The sequence below is a fragment of the Geotrypetes seraphini genome, chromosome 3 (genome assembly GCF_902459505.1).
Source record: "Geotrypetes seraphini chromosome 3, aGeoSer1.1, whole genome shotgun sequence".
In the NCBI taxonomy this organism is placed as follows: Eukaryota; Metazoa; Chordata; class Amphibia; order Gymnophiona; family Dermophiidae; genus Geotrypetes; species Geotrypetes seraphini.
In genome coordinates, this window is record NC_047086.1 from 116,691,961 (window position 1) to 116,710,146 (window position 18,186).

Consider the following 18,186-nt stretch of genomic DNA (forward strand, 5'->3'; position numbering starts at 1 on the left):
TTACAAATTGGAGACCCTTGCTCTAAGGAAAAAAATTAAAGGCCTTGCTTTCCAGACCCTTAGAAATACTATGCCTGCATTCAGTCCAAATTGGACAGTGTTGTTGGCATGGCTGGAAAACCATGGTCCGAAATTGTGTCCCATATCATACATTATTCCCAGCTATTAGCCGATGCTGAATCTAGAGAACACAGAGAGTTACTTCTAATGCAAAAGAAAGCTTTGGCAGTCCAAATTCAAGGTCAGGGCCACACCCAACTCCCTGCTACTAAAAGCACTAAATCCACTGATGCTGTCTCTCAAATGAAACAAGCTGTACAGCTTGCTCAACAGGAAGCTGTTCAGCTTACACAAATTCAATGGGCCTAGAATAACACCTCCTGGCCCCCATATTACCTACCCAATCCTTGATGAACTGGACCACATGGCATGCGTGGTGTTGGCAGGGCAGCCTCTCAGGGTCCGGTTTATCGACCCGCAGTAGACAAGTCCTGCATAGAGTGTTGGACATGTCACAAACATGGCCATTATGCTTCTGAATGTTGGTCCACTGACCCTAATCGCGGTGGTAGAGGCCGCGGGCACGGCCATGGCGCACCCCCTCCTACTCAAGCCAGTCCTAATAACAATCTTTTCACCTCCCCTCCATCTTTTCCTTACCCCCAAGCTCCCCCACAGCAATGTCAGAACCCTACAGGAGATTTTGTCCCTGATGATTCTTGCTATCAGCAATGACTAGCCCAATATGTACACATTTCTGTTTCTGCCCAAACTGAACCCATTAAACTTGTTCAAATTGGGGACCAAAAGGACATTCCCTTTATTGTTGACACTGGAGCAACCCTGACTTCTATTAACTTTATCCCTCCTCATTATCCTGTTTCTATTCGTACCATCCTTACCATTGGTATTGAAAGTGCAGCCCAACAGTATCACATTATTCCTGATGCTTTGCTGATCATTGACGGACAGGTAGTATTCTGTATGTTGCTTAGTGCCCCGTAAACCTTTTAGGCCGTGATGTTCTTTCTAAAATTAAGGCCATCATTACCTTTGTAGGTTTTCACCACTCTGCACCCACTTTTGACTCTCAAATTAAATATGGTTGTGTTCGCAGTGTGTCTGGTGTCACTTTAATTCTAAAGGACCCTGCCACTGGCCCCACTATCCCGCAATACCCTTTGAAACCAGAAGCCTTAGAAGGTATTAAATTCTTGATACTGGAACTCCTGGAAAATGATATCATTGAGCCCACTGAATCCCCTTGGAACACACCTCTCTTTCTTGTCTGAAAGGCTGATGGGAAAGCCTGGCGTTTGATTCATGATTTAAGAGGCCTTAACTGTCTCTTGCAGCAGGAGTATCCTGTTGTTCCCAATTCTGTCACCTTACTTACCTCTCATACTCTACATTCTTGGTTCTCTGTCATTGACTTACAAAATGCTTTCTACTCTATTCTCTTGCACCCTGATTCACGACCTCTTACTGCATTCATTGTTGGTACTGATCGCTATATGTGGAAAAGACTTCCCCAGGGTCTCCATGAGATCCCTGATGTCTTTTCCCGAGTCATTTCACATGACCTACAAGGGTTCCGTGATAATATGTCCCCTGATTCCCAAGCTTCTCTCTTTGTGTATGTTGATGATATCCTTCTGTTTGCTGACACCGAATCTCTTTGTCAGCATCTCACTGATGATCTTCTCCACTTCCTGATTGTTAAAGGCTATGCTATCAACGCTGACAAGATGCAATATTGTCAGCAGGAAGTTACTTTCCTTGGCCATACTATCCGTTCTATGTCCTACCTTGTTGAAAGAAATTGACCAAATTTCCGTCCCTCATACTGTACACGACCTGCGTGCCTTGCTAGGCCTTCTTAACTATTGCAGAGATTACATTCCTTGCCTAAGTACAAGCGTTCTTCCTCTCAGACTCCACCTTAAAGGGAATCCAGAGGGGAAATGCCCTATCCAGTTAACCCCTGCCAACGTTGACATTATCACTTCTCTGCAGACTGATTTGAAACAAGCTCCTCAGTTTAAATTGCCATTACAATCTCTCCCTGTAGATTAGTATGTCATTGACCTTCCAGAGTGGTGGGCCGCTGTTGCTTGTCAAGCTCACACCATTTGCTATCTCTCCGGTTCCTTCACACCTGTTGAACTCTGTTTCAACAGCTGTGAACAGGGGGTAGTGGCCGCTGTTAGCGCAGTTTTAAAAAATTATCAATTTTTGCCTTATGCATACATTACTCTATACTCCACTCATGTTTTGTTCAAAATTCTATCTATCCCTACTGTCACTTTTACCACTCAGAGGCTTGCTACTTACCTAGCTACCCTCCTTACAGGTAACATCGACATCAAACCAGTCACGAATATTGACACTCTTTCTGCTAAGGTTAAGCCATTTCTTGACTTCTTTGGCTCCTCGGCAGTAACCTTACATGGATGTCCTCAAGAATCGCCTTCCAAACAGACAGTTAAACCCTACAAAGATGGTTTTCATGTCTTTGTTGATGGTTCACAAACCAAAACAGGTACTGCTTTTGCTTGGTTTGTGTATAATGTCAAAGACCAGATTTGGGAAAGTGGTTGGAGCATAATGCCCACTTCCCTTACTGCTCAGGCTGCAGACCTAGCAGTCCTCTTACAAGCTCTTGAGACCTACCCAGACCAGAACCTTACCATTTACTCTGATTCTATATATGCTATCAAATGCATTGAAGAAAACCATGCCAATTGGCAAGTTAGAGGATTCATTGATAGCACAGGAAAACCACTGCAAAACGTTGAGCTCTTAGAGCGTCTTATGACAGCCATACAACACAGGTGTACTCCTGCAGCAATTGTTAAAATAAAAGCACATGATGATACTGATACATCATTTACACAAAAGGCACATCAGCATGTTGACCACTTAGCCAAAGAAGCTACCACATATCCATACACAGCTCTGTTATATGTGAGTACAAGGGCCCGGCCCAATGATATTGAAACCTCTTTTGCTGAAGGAGCTGCCCCAGATGAACTATAACAATGGCATAAATTAGGTTGTAAACAGATAAAAGGAATATGGAAAACACAAGACATGAAAACGTGTATATCTACAGCCTCACTATGGTTATACGCCCAGAACTATCATGTCAAAACACATGCTCCTTTTACACATCTCAGTGCTAGGCTTAAATTGAAAGTATGGCATCCCAAACTAGATGCCATCCTGAAAGAAATCGTTTGAAAATGCCCAACTTGTATTAAGACAAATCCTAGAGGGACCCCCATCCCATTAGGCGTCATACCCATCCCGGAAGGACCATGTAGGAAGTGGTTTATTGATTATATAGATATGATTTTTGAGAATGAGGGAAAAAGGTATCTGCTAGTGTGTGTATGTCCCTTCTCACGATGGATAGAAGCATATCCATGTGTTTCAGAGACTGGGAAAGAAGCTGCCCAGAAAATATGTACCAAGATTGTGAGTAGAACGGCAGCCATTTTAGAAATGATCTTCTGCAGGCACTCTGCAGTTTCCTAGGCATTGAACAAAAATTTGTTACGGTTTATAGACTGCAGGCAAACGGGCTGGCAGAGAAAGCTAATGACCTTATTAAGGTAGCCTTGAAGAAATTGATGCCTCTGGAATCAAAAAATTGGTTAAAATACTTATCTGCAGCTCTGTATGTTGTCCGTAACCAGACCTTACAATTTAAAGATCTTATTACCAGTCCGTTCCAGTTATGTACTGGATGATTGCCATACTTTCCACCTTTCCAACATCCAGGCCAAAGGGCCTTACCCCAGGTTATATCTGAATATGTATTTTCTTTACAGACAGCCTTGCAATTACTAGAAGACAAAAGAAAATCCTCCACAAAAGCCCTAATGCCTTGGGTGTACAAGTATCATAAAGGACAACAGGTTTACAAGCACACCTTTCAGAAGAACAACTGGAAACAACTGGCTTTCCACGGACCATACACCATTGAGGAATCCTATCCCTTTGTGGTTAAGTTACAAGGACATAATACATTGGTGCACCATAAAGACATTAAACCAGCCTCTACAGAAAAACAAGTTGTGTGACTGTCAGGCTTACAAGCTGGTGGACTGGACTTCATTTTTTTTATTATATTTTACTTTTGTTTTTGCTCAGTATTGCAATTTTGTTAGGGTACATTATATTAGTACTGTGCACTAAGAGGTGTAGAACTACCATAGATTTTGGCTTCCACACACATTTTGTTAAGCCGTAATACACACAACCCCCCCCCCCCCTTTATGAGTGATAATGAGGAACTTTGCTTTGTCCTCTTTAAATCCCTAGCCTACTCCTTCCTCGCTATCATTGGTTTAGTAATTCTCTAGGCTATCCTTTCTGTGTTCCAATCCATTGCTTGGTTTTTTAATTATAAATTCCCTTGCTAGGTCTGCTGTATATGCCGTTGTCCCATTCCGTTTCCTAAAAAAGTAGATCCTTTATCATCTTCTCATGAACATGGGGTCCAAGTGGGATCTCCTTGGAATCTATTCCCCAGACCCCCTCAGACTATGTCCCCCAAATTCCTTTGCCTTCTTGGGCATAGGTTTAGTGCCATTTTGAAACTACTAATTCTACATATTCTTCCTACAATACCCTGTCACTGTCTCTCCTGACCAAGCCGTACTCACACCCGCACCACCCACACCTAAACCGTTACCTGCCTGTACCCATGCATCCATTAGACCAACACTGGCACTCACATTACTAACACCCTGATGTATCACAAGCATTACATATGCAACTCCACTATTACTGAATGTGCACGTAATGGCCTTTTGCACCATATGTGTACTATCAATAGAGGAGATGAAAGCACAGGTCAAGTCTGCTTTGACCCCCGACCCCGTTCTTGTGATAATCACAGGCAAGCTGGAGGATTTATGTGTTGGAACATAAGGAAGAGCAGATCCTCCAAACTTAATTCCTTAGATGCTCCCATTAGTTTCCCATTTGTTGTATGCACTGTCATCAATCATCAGAAATTCTCAGACCACAACTGTGATAAGAAAAACCCCTCCAAATACTTTCACATAAATAAGTACATTTGTCCAGAATTGGCCTGGTTTGCATGGGACAGAGAAGCATATTACAGATACTATTGGTGCAGTAGGTGGTCTCAAGTAGTAGCTGCTACCCAAAACCCTATATTTGGAGGAAACCCAATGGTAAAGTTAACACAAAGTTTGAAATCCCCTGACAAACAGTGTGTCAGGCAGAACACCTGTACTATGATTTACTTCCACATACAAGACCTTAAAGCCTTCTTGACCCCACGCTGATATCAAATTGGTATTGATTCTGGGGGAAAGGCTCCCTATGGGTTCATGAAAATAGGAATAGAACTTACACAGACAGTTTCTTTCCATAAGCTTCATCATGCAGAAGAAATAGAGCATAATATTGAATATGGCACCTCTGCAACTAATCTGTTTCTTACTTTAACTGAAACTATAGCTGACACACTGAACATAACTGAATGCTATGTATGTGGAGGAACCCACATGGGAGAACATTGGCCTTGGGAAGCGCAAGTGGATCTTACTAAATCCTCTTCTTTTAAAGTAAATTTTACTAGATCTCCCCCTATATCAGTGGGTATTGAAAACTCCCTGGGTTTTTAAAACTTTGTTTGTTCCTGATTATTGCCTTGTTAGGCTTCAAACATCCGATGCCTTTCAAGCAGAATGGTCTGCTTGCACATGCACCTATACCTGGGTACCTGATAATTCCAGTTGGGTCATTTGGCCCAATGGTACTCGTCCCTTTCATGACACATTCTTTTTACTTCTCAATAATGCCCAGTATTCCCATTTAAATAACACCCCTGCTCAGCAAGTAAATTGGCCTGCCCCTGATGGCCTTTATTGGATATGTGAGAATAAAGCATATGCTTGGTTACCAAAGAATTGGATGTACTCTTGGCATAATCCGACCCAGTTTCTTTTTACTCCCACTTGAACATGGAGCACACCTAGGTTTCCAAGTATACAAATCCCGCAGCAGAAGCAAACGTGCTGTAGATGTTACAAAAGGACTACAAATAGGTGAATGGAAAGATAATGATTGGCCCCCTTCCTGCAATATTAGTTATTATGGTCCAGCCACTTGGGCTGCTGATGGTATGCGGGGATACCATACCCCTATTTACATTTTGAATAGATTCATTAGACTCCAAGCAGTAGTTGAAACTATTACTAATGCCACTTCTCTAGCCCTGAATATTTTAGCAGCACATGATGATCAGCTAAGAAATGCTATCTATCAAAACAGACTAGCTCTGGATTAACTGAAAGCGGCGTTTGTGGTAAATTTAATCTATCCAATTGTTGTCTCCATATAGATGAGGTAAGACAAGTAGTGAAAGACATTACCGATGGAATGAAAGAGGTAACACATGTCCCACCCAGTTCAAACCTGGAATGGAATCCAACCTGATTGGTTTACTTCCTGGTTCCCTAATATTGGTTTACTTCCTGGTTCCCTAATATTGGAGCCCTTCGTCCTATCCTGATCTTCTTAGGAATCCTTTGTCTTATTTTCTTGCTGGTCCCTTTTTGTCTTCCCTGTTGTATCAGCCTTATTAAAACCACAACTGCACAAGTGTCACGCATAACTCCAGCTAGTTCTTAAATGAGCATATTTACTTATGAAATGATTTTACACATATAATGACTTTTTTGTGGTATTATAGTTTCTTGTTTCCTTAATTATCCTTCTTTTATTTACTAAGTCATACTATACTTATTGTCCTTATAGTTTAGTTTGGGGTTGGGCCACTTGTCCTTTTAATCTTTTATCAAGCTCGATTTCAAGTACTTGGGCCTTAAGCCTGTACTCCATGATCAGCACCAGCCTAGCATGACCTGCATTCACACCCTACTTTCAGGGTGTCAAAGCCTTCTTAGGCTTTGAAGAGGGGAATGATAGAGGATGAGGAGAGCAAGTCCTTGTATAGATACAGGTGACGATCTCAAGCCCTTTAGGTAACTAAAGGTGAAGAACCTTTATCATCATACACTTGTGTTTTTTTAAATCACACCAGTCTCTATAGACCACCTCTTTTTGTTTTTTATAATACCAGGTTGTTGCGCCCCCCTATCTTTTTCTGGGATAAATCCACTTCACCTGGTTTGTAGTAAAAAAGGAGAAATTAAGTCCTTATCTGCTAATTTTCTTTCTTTGAATCCCTCCAGATGGACGGATTTACGCTCCTCTGCCAGTAGGTGGAGACTGAGACATTGACTTTTGGCTATAGTATAAGCAGACTGTGCAGTCCCTCTTAATGAATAGCTAAACAGAAAACCACCAGACTGAACACAATAATATTCCAACTCCACATGAACATGGAGAAGACCAAGGAAAAACAGATGGATACTGATTAGAACAGGAACGTGTCAGAAATGCTCCACAGTTCGCCAGCTAAACCAGCCAAACCAGCTCTTTAATAATCTCCCTAAAAAACAACCCACAACAACAGAAAACCACAGAAAAACCTGTACTTTTTTGCGAAAAACAGAATGACATGGTGGGGTCTGTGATGGTCTGGAGGGACTAAAAGAAAGAAAATTAGCAGGTAAGGACCTAATTTCTCCTTCTTTAGCATCCCTCCAGACTAGCACAGAAATGGAATGGCCACCACTATCCGCCACAAGCACACGCTCACTGAACACCATGTCCCGACGCGTCTGAATGTCCACATGCTAATGTCGAACAAAGGACTAGAGAGAAGATCAAACTGCAGCTTTACAGATATCCACTGGAGGTACAAGAGAAGATTCAGTCCAAGAAGCTGCTTGATCCAGAGTGGAATAAGCTTTGAGAAATTCAGGAACAGGCTTATTTTGGAGAATGTGTGCCGAAGCAATAGCCTCCTTGATCCAGTGCACAATGGTAGCCTTGGAAGCACCATCCCCCTTACAAGGACCCACAAAGAAGACAAAAAGATGATCCGACTTATGGAACTCCTGGGTCCGCTGAACTTAAGAGTGAAGGACCCTATGGACATCCAACTTTCGCAACAACCTCTGCTCCAATGAGCTCTCCCAATTACCACAGACTGATTGACATGAAATGGTGAGACCACCTTCGGAAGAAAGGAGTGAACCAGCCATAGTACTACCTGTTCCCTAGAAAACTCCAGGAAGGGAGGCCTACACAAAAAGGCCTGAAGTTCTGAAATGTGTCTCGCATAAGTAATGGCCACCAGGAAAACCACCTTCAGAATAAAGTCCTTCAATGTACAGGCATCAAGAGGCTCAAATGGAGGACAAACGAGCGCAGAGAGAACTAGATTGAGATCCCAGGCAGGAGCCGATGGCCAAACTGGTGGCTGAAGCAATTTTGCAGCTCTCAAAAATGAACCACATCCAGAGAAGAAGCCAAATGCTTACCACGCAAAAGATCACAAAAGGAAGGCAAAGTGGTAATCTGCACCTGAAGGGAAGACCAAGCAATGCCTCACTCCAGCCCATCCTGCAGAAACTCCAGAATGTGAGTCAAAGCAGCATGAAGCAGAACCACACCCTGCATGGAACACCAGTCCTCAAAAAGACACCAAAGATGGACATAAACCTGAGAAGTGGAAATTCTCAGAGACCCTAAGAGAGTGGAGATCACCTTATTCGAATATCCCTTCTTCCTTAGGCGAGCACTTTCAAGAACCAAACTGTAAGACAAAAGGGACCTGGATTGAACATTGGAATGGAACCCTGAGTCAGAAGATCGGGCGAGAGGGGCAGTGGGAGAGGATCCAAAGAAGAATTCTGCCCACCAGAGGCCACAGAGGAAAGACATACAGCAGGCCATTATCATTACAACAGTTTGGCCAGCCATGATACAAAAAACAACCATTAAATTCAAAAGCTGTTTCTACCCCATCAATAACTGCGTAGCCATCAAGAAAATAAAGCCCCACCTTTTTTCACCCCCATTCAGAGCATGCATGAACTATATATTTTCTGTGGCCTCTTGATACAACAACTACTAAATAGAAGGAGATGAGTATCTTTTTTTGTCCGTGATAGTTATCCGGTGAGATGAGTGCCACTGTCTTGGATTCTAAAAACATAAATCTAAACATTGCTATACATACAGATGCAAGGGTTATATATAGGAAAGAGTCTAAACAACTCATTGGAATTTGCGATCCACCATCTCGCCCTACAACTGTATTTTTCTCTGTCATTTTTATGATTTTGTCTCGGTAGAGAACACAGGCCTGTCGCAAAATAGATACATCCTGTTGACAGTAATAAGCCAGCTCTTTTTGCAAATTAAGGGCTCCTTTTACTAAGCTGCTCTACAATGCCGCGCGCGCTAGATGCTAACACCTCCATTGAGCTGGCGTTAGTCTTTCTATGTAGCGCGGGGGTTAGCGCGCGCTAATCTGCAGCGTGCACTAAAAACGCTACTGCAGCTTAGTAAAAGGAGCCCTAAATGTTTATGCTGGTTATCCTTGTACTATTTTTAAAATTTTTCTTCAGGCATCATGTTTCCAACACTATAATGCTCCATATCCGGCACACTCCCCATATAGCAGGGGTGTCAAACTCAATCACATAAGGGGCCAAAATCTAAAACATAGGGTAAGTCGTGGGCCAAATTTTTTTATTAAGATACTTAGGGGTCCCTTTATTAAGGTACGCTAACCGATTTAGCGTGCGCTAAATGTGCACCTTAATAAAAGGACCTCTTAGTCTTAGTAGAAGTATAGGGTTACAACCTTTCCAACCCCACGCCGGCTCTGTGATGTAAACAAAATATATAAAAAAGACTTTTACTCTCTCTTCTCAACTACCTTCCCATCTAGTATCTCTATCCCCCCTACACAATCCTTTGTGTCCAACTTCTCTCCCTTTCTGTTCCTTCCCTCCTTAAATCCTATTGTCTACCATCTCTCTCCCTCTCCTCTGTTTTAGCCACACTAACAACTTGATTTCCAAACACAATGCATATGAATAGTGAAAAACTTTGGAATTAGGTTAAAAAAAAATTTTATTTTACCAGATGAGTCTAATTTAGGAATGGTTGCTCTATTTTTGCCCATGTAAGAGTCATCTAAGTCTTTGAGATATCTAATGTAGAAAAAGGCCCATCCCTCATAGGTTGTGAAAAGTCAAGGTCTTACCTTCAGCTAATTTCGTTAGCCTGCAGAGAGGATTGTTGGTGCTGTAGCAATCCTTGCAGGCTGCCATCATCCTGAGCACCATGTTCCCTCTGCCTCAATCCCACCCCTCCTCTGACATCAGGAACAGGATCGCGGCAGAGGAAACGTGGAGCTCAGGACGATGGCAGCATGCAAGGATCGCTACAGCTATGGTGATCCTTTCTGCAGGCTGCCGAAATTAGCAGAAGGTAAGAGCGGGAGGCACTGCAGTGCTTCCCGAATTGCACTCTGTCTGCTGGTGGGCCAACTTAAGTTAAATTTTTTAATTGTCTGTTGGGCCAAATTTTACTACACCATGGGCCAGATTTTGACATGTCTGCCATATAGTCATAACAGCAAAACCGTGCAACCAGCACTAACATTCTTGAAGCTTGTAGTCACTCACATGCTCTGATATTAGGCATAAAACATGTTTTAGTAAGCTTTTAAGGAACAAGTTTTGACCCTAAAAGGTAACTTTGCATCACAGGAAGTGGAGATGCTTGTTAGGGAGGTTCTAAAATATGGATGCATGGGTTGGGATCAGTCACAAGCTGAATGGTGTCTTTCACAATAACAGGTATGCAGAAGACCTGAAGCATACATAGAGGGAACTCTGCAAGAATGCCAAGCTCAAAGCAATCATCAGTTTCCAACCTGGCAATACAGCAGCTCCTCCAGACCCTAGATGCACAGGCTGCATTCTCATCTATCCTTCCTGTCATGGGGTAAAGGCCAAATAAGAGAAACTCTAATCCTGGAACTGAATGCAAGGCTGCGTGGATGGTTTCAACATGAGTGCTTTGGTTTGGGATGATTTTCCAAGAGCTACTGAGCAGAGGTGGTGTCCATCTACCAAAAAAGGGATAAATTTGTCTTTTGTAACAGACTGGTTAATGTACTGAAGAGGGCTTTAAAACTAAGTTCACTGGGGATGGTCCAGCGTCATAAATAACTCTCAGGAATGTAAGACTTTTATAGAAATGGGACAAAAGTGTAATATTTTGAATGGTTTGTATACCAATGCCAATAGAATGGGAAACAAATTTCTAGATCTAGAGCAGGGGTGTCAAACTCAATCACATTAAGGGGCTGTTGCAGGCCAGACCCTGCCCAATCTCTGCCCCAGACCCCGTCCCCTACGCAAATACAGGGCACACACCCCTATGCATATAGGGGACCAAAAACTAAAAGCACTAATATATAAAAAAGAAACCCTAAGATTCAAGACTCTGCATGCAATACAACCCCCAGAGAAAAAGAAACAAATGTATTTCTTCCTGAACAATGCAAAAGATAGACAGCAAGTTAAAATTCTCAAAATTGACACAATTCAAACACTAAATTGAAAATAAAATCATTCACCCTCCCTTTGTTGTCTCCCTCCCTCCATGCTGTGCCTCTCTCCGGTAGGTGTCTTACCTTCTGTCTGGCTCCAACCTGGCCGTTTTATGCGACCCGTAGTCCAATATCCCTGGTGTTATCGTGTGGCGGCTCCTTCCTCCTCACACCCTCAGTATGCACGAAGCCACATGCAGCGGCTCCTCATAGGTCCTGCACCTGAACCGGAAGCCTTCTCTCTGATGTCGCAAAGTCAGAGGGAATGCTTCTGGATGAGGCGCAGGATGTACGAGGAGCCACTGCATGCGGCTTCGTGCACACTGCGGCTATGAGGAGGAAGGAGCCTGCCACAAGATAACACTGGGAGTATCGGACTGTGGGCCGCATAAAACGACCAGGTGGGCCGGATTTGGCCTGCAGGCCTTGAGTTTGACACCTGTGATCTAGAGGCTCTAATGGTATAAGCCTACTTGGATTTAGTGGCAATCACAGAGATTCGGTTCAAAGAGGTCCCTAACTGAGATATAGACCTGGCTATAATCTATTCAGGAGGAACAGGTTAAAAACAAAGGGTAGAAGAGTGGCATTATATGGGAAGTATATAAAAGTGACAGAATTTATTTTATTTATTTAAAACACTTATATCCCGCATATCTAAACAATCAAAATACATGCATAAATTAATAAACAGTTCTGAGTTGCTTTGGAAATTAATTCTATATCATAGCTATTCAAACTGGGAAAAGACCTCAAAAGTCCAAGTGCTTGAAAGACTTGTTTCTAAAAACACTTTTAAAGGGGCTTGAACATCATCACTGGTCAAAACCCCCCGGCTTACCAATCTGTTTAGCGCATCTAGCTCCAGGATCACAGACTCTCAAATGTTCTCCCTGTCTGTCTCTTTGTTAGTATCTTATAGAAGTGTGTGTGTTTATATTAGCCTATTTACTAATAGGACTTTGTAAGTTTAGGTAAAACTATATTATTTGTACACAGTGCGTTATGAGTGTGATTCTCTGGGACTGGGTCTTGTCTCTAGCACTGCTATGTGTGTACTGTTGTACTGAAAACACCTAGAACTTTACAAATTAGCCTTTAACATCTAAAATAAAACTTGTACATTAAATAAGCATTACCCCGATCATGGGTGATCCAAAGAGTCTATTGCTTTCATTGATGAGGCTCAAAAGTCTCAAGAACTTTGGATCTTGGTAGTCGTAACGGTGTCCAAGTAAAATAGATACAATTATATTTGCAGTAGAAGCATTCATGATCATAGTGGTTTCAAATGGATTTCCTGGAAAAAAATTAAAGATCAAGAGTAAATTTAGTGCAACGCAAAGTGGCAGACTGCAGTCCACATCTATTCCTACCCCATGCAGATAGCACATGAATTAAGGTATGCTGGTGCAGTACTGGCTATCACTAACAGTATGTGCTAATTTATGCATGAACAGCTTGACACACATTTGTAAAAGGACCTGTATATATGAATCAAGAAGATAAGGGGATGCCTTACTTTTTATCATATAGTAAATGACGGTAGATAAAGATCTGAATGGTTCATCCAGTCTGTCCTGTAATCACAATTTCATGATTAAATGAAAATGTCTTTTTTTTTCTTTTTTTTTTTTTTTCTGGGCCATAGATCTTAGAAGCCTGCCTAATACTGACTTTAGTTTCCAACTACTGGATTTGCCATTGAAGCTCACTCCAGCCTATCCAAACCATCTCATTTGTGAGATTCAGACTGTGAAAGTTAGCTCATTCATATTCCAATTAGTGATCCTAAAGGACAACAGCAAGCCTTGATCTCATTAAGAACTGATCAATCGTGATTACCTGGGTGGATAAAGGAGGGGGAGTGGTAGTATTGTGTAAATATGAACAGGAGGCCTGGTGGCAATTATCAGATAGCAACATTTAAAGAAAAGGTGTCTCAATTACTGGGGAAATCTTTAAATGAGGGAGTGATTTCACGGAAATAATTTAACTACCTATATGTAGAATACCCTAAAGTGACAATAATATATTTTATTCCAAAAATCCACCAGTCCCTTACTTTACCCTCAGGGTGCCCCATACTATCAAGTTGAGGCTCAGTATTTCAGCCTTTATCACAATATTTGGACTTCTAACTTCAAACATTGGTCCAACAATCACCTTCCTATATTAGGGACTCAAGTCATCTAATTCAATTGATAGATCAAGTGTCAGTTTCAAATCCAGTTATATTTGCTACTCTTGATGTTAGAGTACTTTATACAAATGTTCCACAAACTCAAGTGAAAGAAATAATTGATTGTAATTATTTTACATTCAGGAATTAATTTTATCTTCAAACAAAGGGGTTGGCTAGGGGGGGCCGCAGTAACGCCCTCAATAGCGTATTTATATATGGTTCAATTTGAGGAATGGTATTTATATCATTCTGAATATAGCCAATTTATCATAATGTGGAAGAGATTCATAGATGATGTTCTTTTAATTTGGTCAGGAACCAATGATGAACTACAAAAGTTCCTGTATTATTTAGATAAGAACATAAGAATTGCCGCTGCTAGGTCAGACCAGTGCAGTGGCACACCAAGGGTGTGGGGTGTGGGGGGGGGATGGTCCCCCCGGGTGCACGGCTTAGGGGGGTGCACAGCCAGCCAGGTCCGGGTCCTCCTGCCCTTCCTTTCCCCCGGTCCGTGCCTGCAATCTTACCTCCCGGCTGCTGCTGCTAATCGCCGACAAGAATTCTTCTTTCTGACTTCAATTCTGACGTCGGAGAGGACGTTCCGGGCCATCCAGAACGTCCTCTCCGACGTCAGACTTGACGTCGGAAAGAAGACTTCTTGGCGATTAGCAGCAGCGGGGAGGTAAGATTGCAGGCGCGGACCGGGGGAAAGGAAGGAGAGAGGCGCTTTCTTTTTCCGCGGCAGGGAGGGAAGGATGTAGGCAGGCAAGCTGGCTGGCTTTAGCGCGGCAGGGAGGGATGGAGATAGGTAGGCAGGCAGGCATGCTGGCTTTGGGAGTAGACAAAATCTGGAAGGTAGTGGGGGGACATAAGAAGGAGGCACTGGGGGCACTAAGGACACGGGAAGGGGGCATTGGGGACATTATGGACACAGGAAGGAGGCACTGGGGGCACCATGGACATAGGACGGAGGCACTGGGGGCACTATGGACATGGGAAGGAGGCACTGGGGGCACTAAGGACACGGGAAGGAGGCACTGGGGGCATTATGGACACAGGACTGAGGCAATGGGGGGCACTAAGGACACAGGAAGGAGGCACTGGGGGCACTAAGGATATGAGAAGGAGGCACTGGGGGCACTAAGGACATGGGAAGGAAGGAGGGAGGGAATAGAAAGGGACAATTGTTGGGCCTGAGTGAAGAAAGAAAGAAATGAAAGAAAGGATACACAGTCAATTAATAGATGTCCACTTTTGATGAAAAAAATAAATGGTCACGTCACCTCTGACTTACTTTCTCTGCAGCAGAGTCGGCAGCCTCGCTGAGGTGCAGGAAGGTCCCGCGAAGACTCATCTGCTGGCTCTGCTCCAGAAGAAGTAAGTTACGTCGGAGGGGGTGGACCCGGCAGAAGCAGTCATTGCGGGACTTTGCCACAACTCCCTGCGTCTTCCGGGTCCACCCCCTCCGATGTAACTTACTTCTTCCGGAGCAGAGCCAGCAGACGAGTCATCGCGGGACCTTCCAGCATGTGGCTGCTGAGTCCGCTCCAGAGCAAGTATGTTGGAGTGGGGTGGACTGGCAGCCGGCAGCTACAGTCATTGTGGGATCTTGCTGCATGAAGGGAGAGAAAGGAGCAGGATTGCTGGAATGGAAGAGTGGTGGAGGGAAAGAAAGGGGGCAGGGTGGTATGGAAGGGTGGTGCTGATGGAATTGATGTACAGAGAAAGGGGAGAGACATAAGGGGGAAGGATATTGGAAGGAAAGAAAGGGGACAGATGCTGATTGAAGAGGGGTGGATGGCGAGAGAAAGGGCAGACATTGGATGATAGTGGGGAGTCTATGCTGGATGGAAGTGCAGATGGGAGAGATAAGGGAGAAAATGCAGGAAGGAAATGGGAGGAGAGAAAGAGGGGAGCAGACGCTGGATGGAAGTGGACAGAGAGAGGAGAAGGTACTAGATGGAAGGGTTGGAGAAAGAGAGTACATGATGGAAGGAGGGGATAAATAAAAGGAGGGCACATGGGGAGAAAAGGATTGAGTTAGAGAAACCAGTGGTGTACCTAGAATATGTGATACCCAGGGCCCATCATTTTTTGACCCCCACCCCATCTGTATGAAAAACGTGATTTTTAGTAACAAGCCACATGTCACACATGAGTACCTAGGAAAAGGCAGAACACAGAAAACACCTTTGCCTAGTATGGAATATGTAATCACAAACTAACCCCTCCCTCTTTTACAAAACTGTAGAGTGGATTTTAGCCACGGTGGTAATAGCTCTGACGCTCATAGAATTCTGAGCATCAGAGCTGCTACCACCACGGCTGGCGCTAAAAAATGCTCCACAGCAGTAGCGTACTAAGGTGGGGGCGGGGGGGGGGGCGGTCCACCCAGGGTGCAAGCCCTGAGGGGGTGCTCCCGGCCTTGCCATTCAGTCCCCCCACACCCGAAGGACCGCTCGTCCCCCCTGGCCTCCCTGCACCACCTATGAAGCAGCCCGCAGCGGGATCGCAATGTCAGCGATCCCTGAGCTGCTTCGGCGCTGCTTCCTGCGCCACAGTCCCGCCCCTCCTCTGACATCAGAGGAGGGGCGGGACCGCGGCGCAGGAAGCAGCGCCGAAGCAGCTCAGGGATCGCTGACATTGCGATCCCGCTGCGGGCTGCTTCATAGGTGGTGCAGGGAGGCCAGGGGGTGAGCGGTCCTTCGGGGTGGGGCGGGCAGGCAGGCAGGCCTTCAAGGGGGAAGAGGGGGGTGACAGACAGGCAGGCAGGCCTTCAAGGGGGAAGACAGGCAGGCCTTCAAAGAGGAGACAGGCAGGCAGGCCTTCAAAGGGGGGACAGGCCTTCAAGGGGGGTGGACAGGCAGGCAGGCTTTCAAGGGAGGGACAGGCCTTCAGGGGGGGGACAGGCAGGCCTTCAAGGAGGAACAGGCTTTCGGGGGGGAAGGCCTTCAAGGGGGGACAGGCCTTCAAGGGGGGGATAGGCCTTCAAGGGGATCAGGCAGACAGGCAGGCAGGCCTTCAAGGGGGGTGCAGGCCTTCAAGGGGGGTGCAGGTCTTCGGGGGGGGTGAAGGCCTTCAGGGGTGGGATGCAGACCTTTAAGGGGGGGACAGGCCTTCAGGGAGGGGAGCCCTGGTCTAGAAATACATGGAGGGAATGGGGGGCTTCAAAGAGACGCACATATGCCGGACTTTGGGAGGGAAGAAATAATGGGTCTGAAAATAGAGAAGAGGGAGAGAGATGATGGACCATGGTTTTTAGAGAGGGAAGGAACACAAAGGGAGAGAAGTTGGACACAAGGGATGATGTGGAGGGGGGATAGAGATACTGGATAGGAGGGTAGTTGGGAAAAGAAAGGGAGAGATGGTGGACCCTGGGGTGGTGGGGAAGGAGGGAGAGATGCTGGATGAAAGGGTAGTTAAGAAAAGATGAATCTGTGGAGGGAGACGAAAAAAGGATAGATGCCAGACCTTCTGGGGAGGGAAGGGAAACGGGGAGGACAGAGATGGCAGATGGATGGTTAGCATGCAGAAAGAAGGAAGAAGGAGACCCAGGCAAGCAAGTTATCAGAAGACAACCAGAGCCTTGGACCAACAAGATATGAAAAATAACCAGACAACAAAAGGTAGAAAAACTAATTTTATTTTCTGTTTTGTGATTACAATATGTCAGATTTTAAATGTGTATCCTGCCAGAGCTGGTGTTAGACCGCAAACGTGAGCTAGGATTTAACAGAGAGGAAAAGTCCTTTTTGTTTCTTTATTTTATTTACACCACAGCGCCAGTGTGGTTAGGAGAAGCCAAAGGGGGGTGAAAAAGCTATAAAATAAACCCACCAGGATGTTTGGAAAAAAAAACCAAAAAACCAAACACCCAATTGGGCAGGAAAGTTGACTCGAAAAACAAATTCAATAGGCTGAATCGAATCGCAAATTTTTTTTTTTTATTCTTGAATCGGGCAGCACTAGTTTGCACTACTGTCTTAGACTTTAGGACCTGGGATTGGAGAGAGATGGCATCCTCAGTACTTTATAATGCAAGTGAAACGAGGATTTGGTCAGACTTTTGAAGGGTCTGCAGAAGAAAAATATTGTATAGGTTGGGGACATGAGACAGCAGGAAACAGGTACTTTTCTTCCTTCTATTTTTGTGAATGGCAAGGCTGAGGATGTCAGAGAGTTCACTTAAAATATGTGCTTTATAAGAAAATATAATAATGTGTTTTATAAAGTTTATAAGCATTGCTGGCCTACCCGGTAAGGTGTTCCTAATGGTGGTGGCGGCAGCAGCATGTCAATGTGTTGAGAGGAAGAGGTGGTCTGGGAAATTCTGCTGAGCAAACTCCAGGCCCATTTCCACCCCCCAGTTATTCCACTCCACTCAACTGGTTCACACACTGAGTGGGTCTTTGGGTGTTGTGCCTGGATAGTTGTTTTGGGATCTCTTCCAGTGGTTTGTCAGTATCTCCTTGTG

General features: G+C 44.4%; 1 pseudogene; it reads right to left on the minus strand.

Moving 5' to 3' along the window:
* LOC117356546 overlaps window positions 1–18,186 on the minus strand; it is a 106,869-nt pseudogene that overhangs the window by 43,223 nt on the left and 45,460 nt on the right.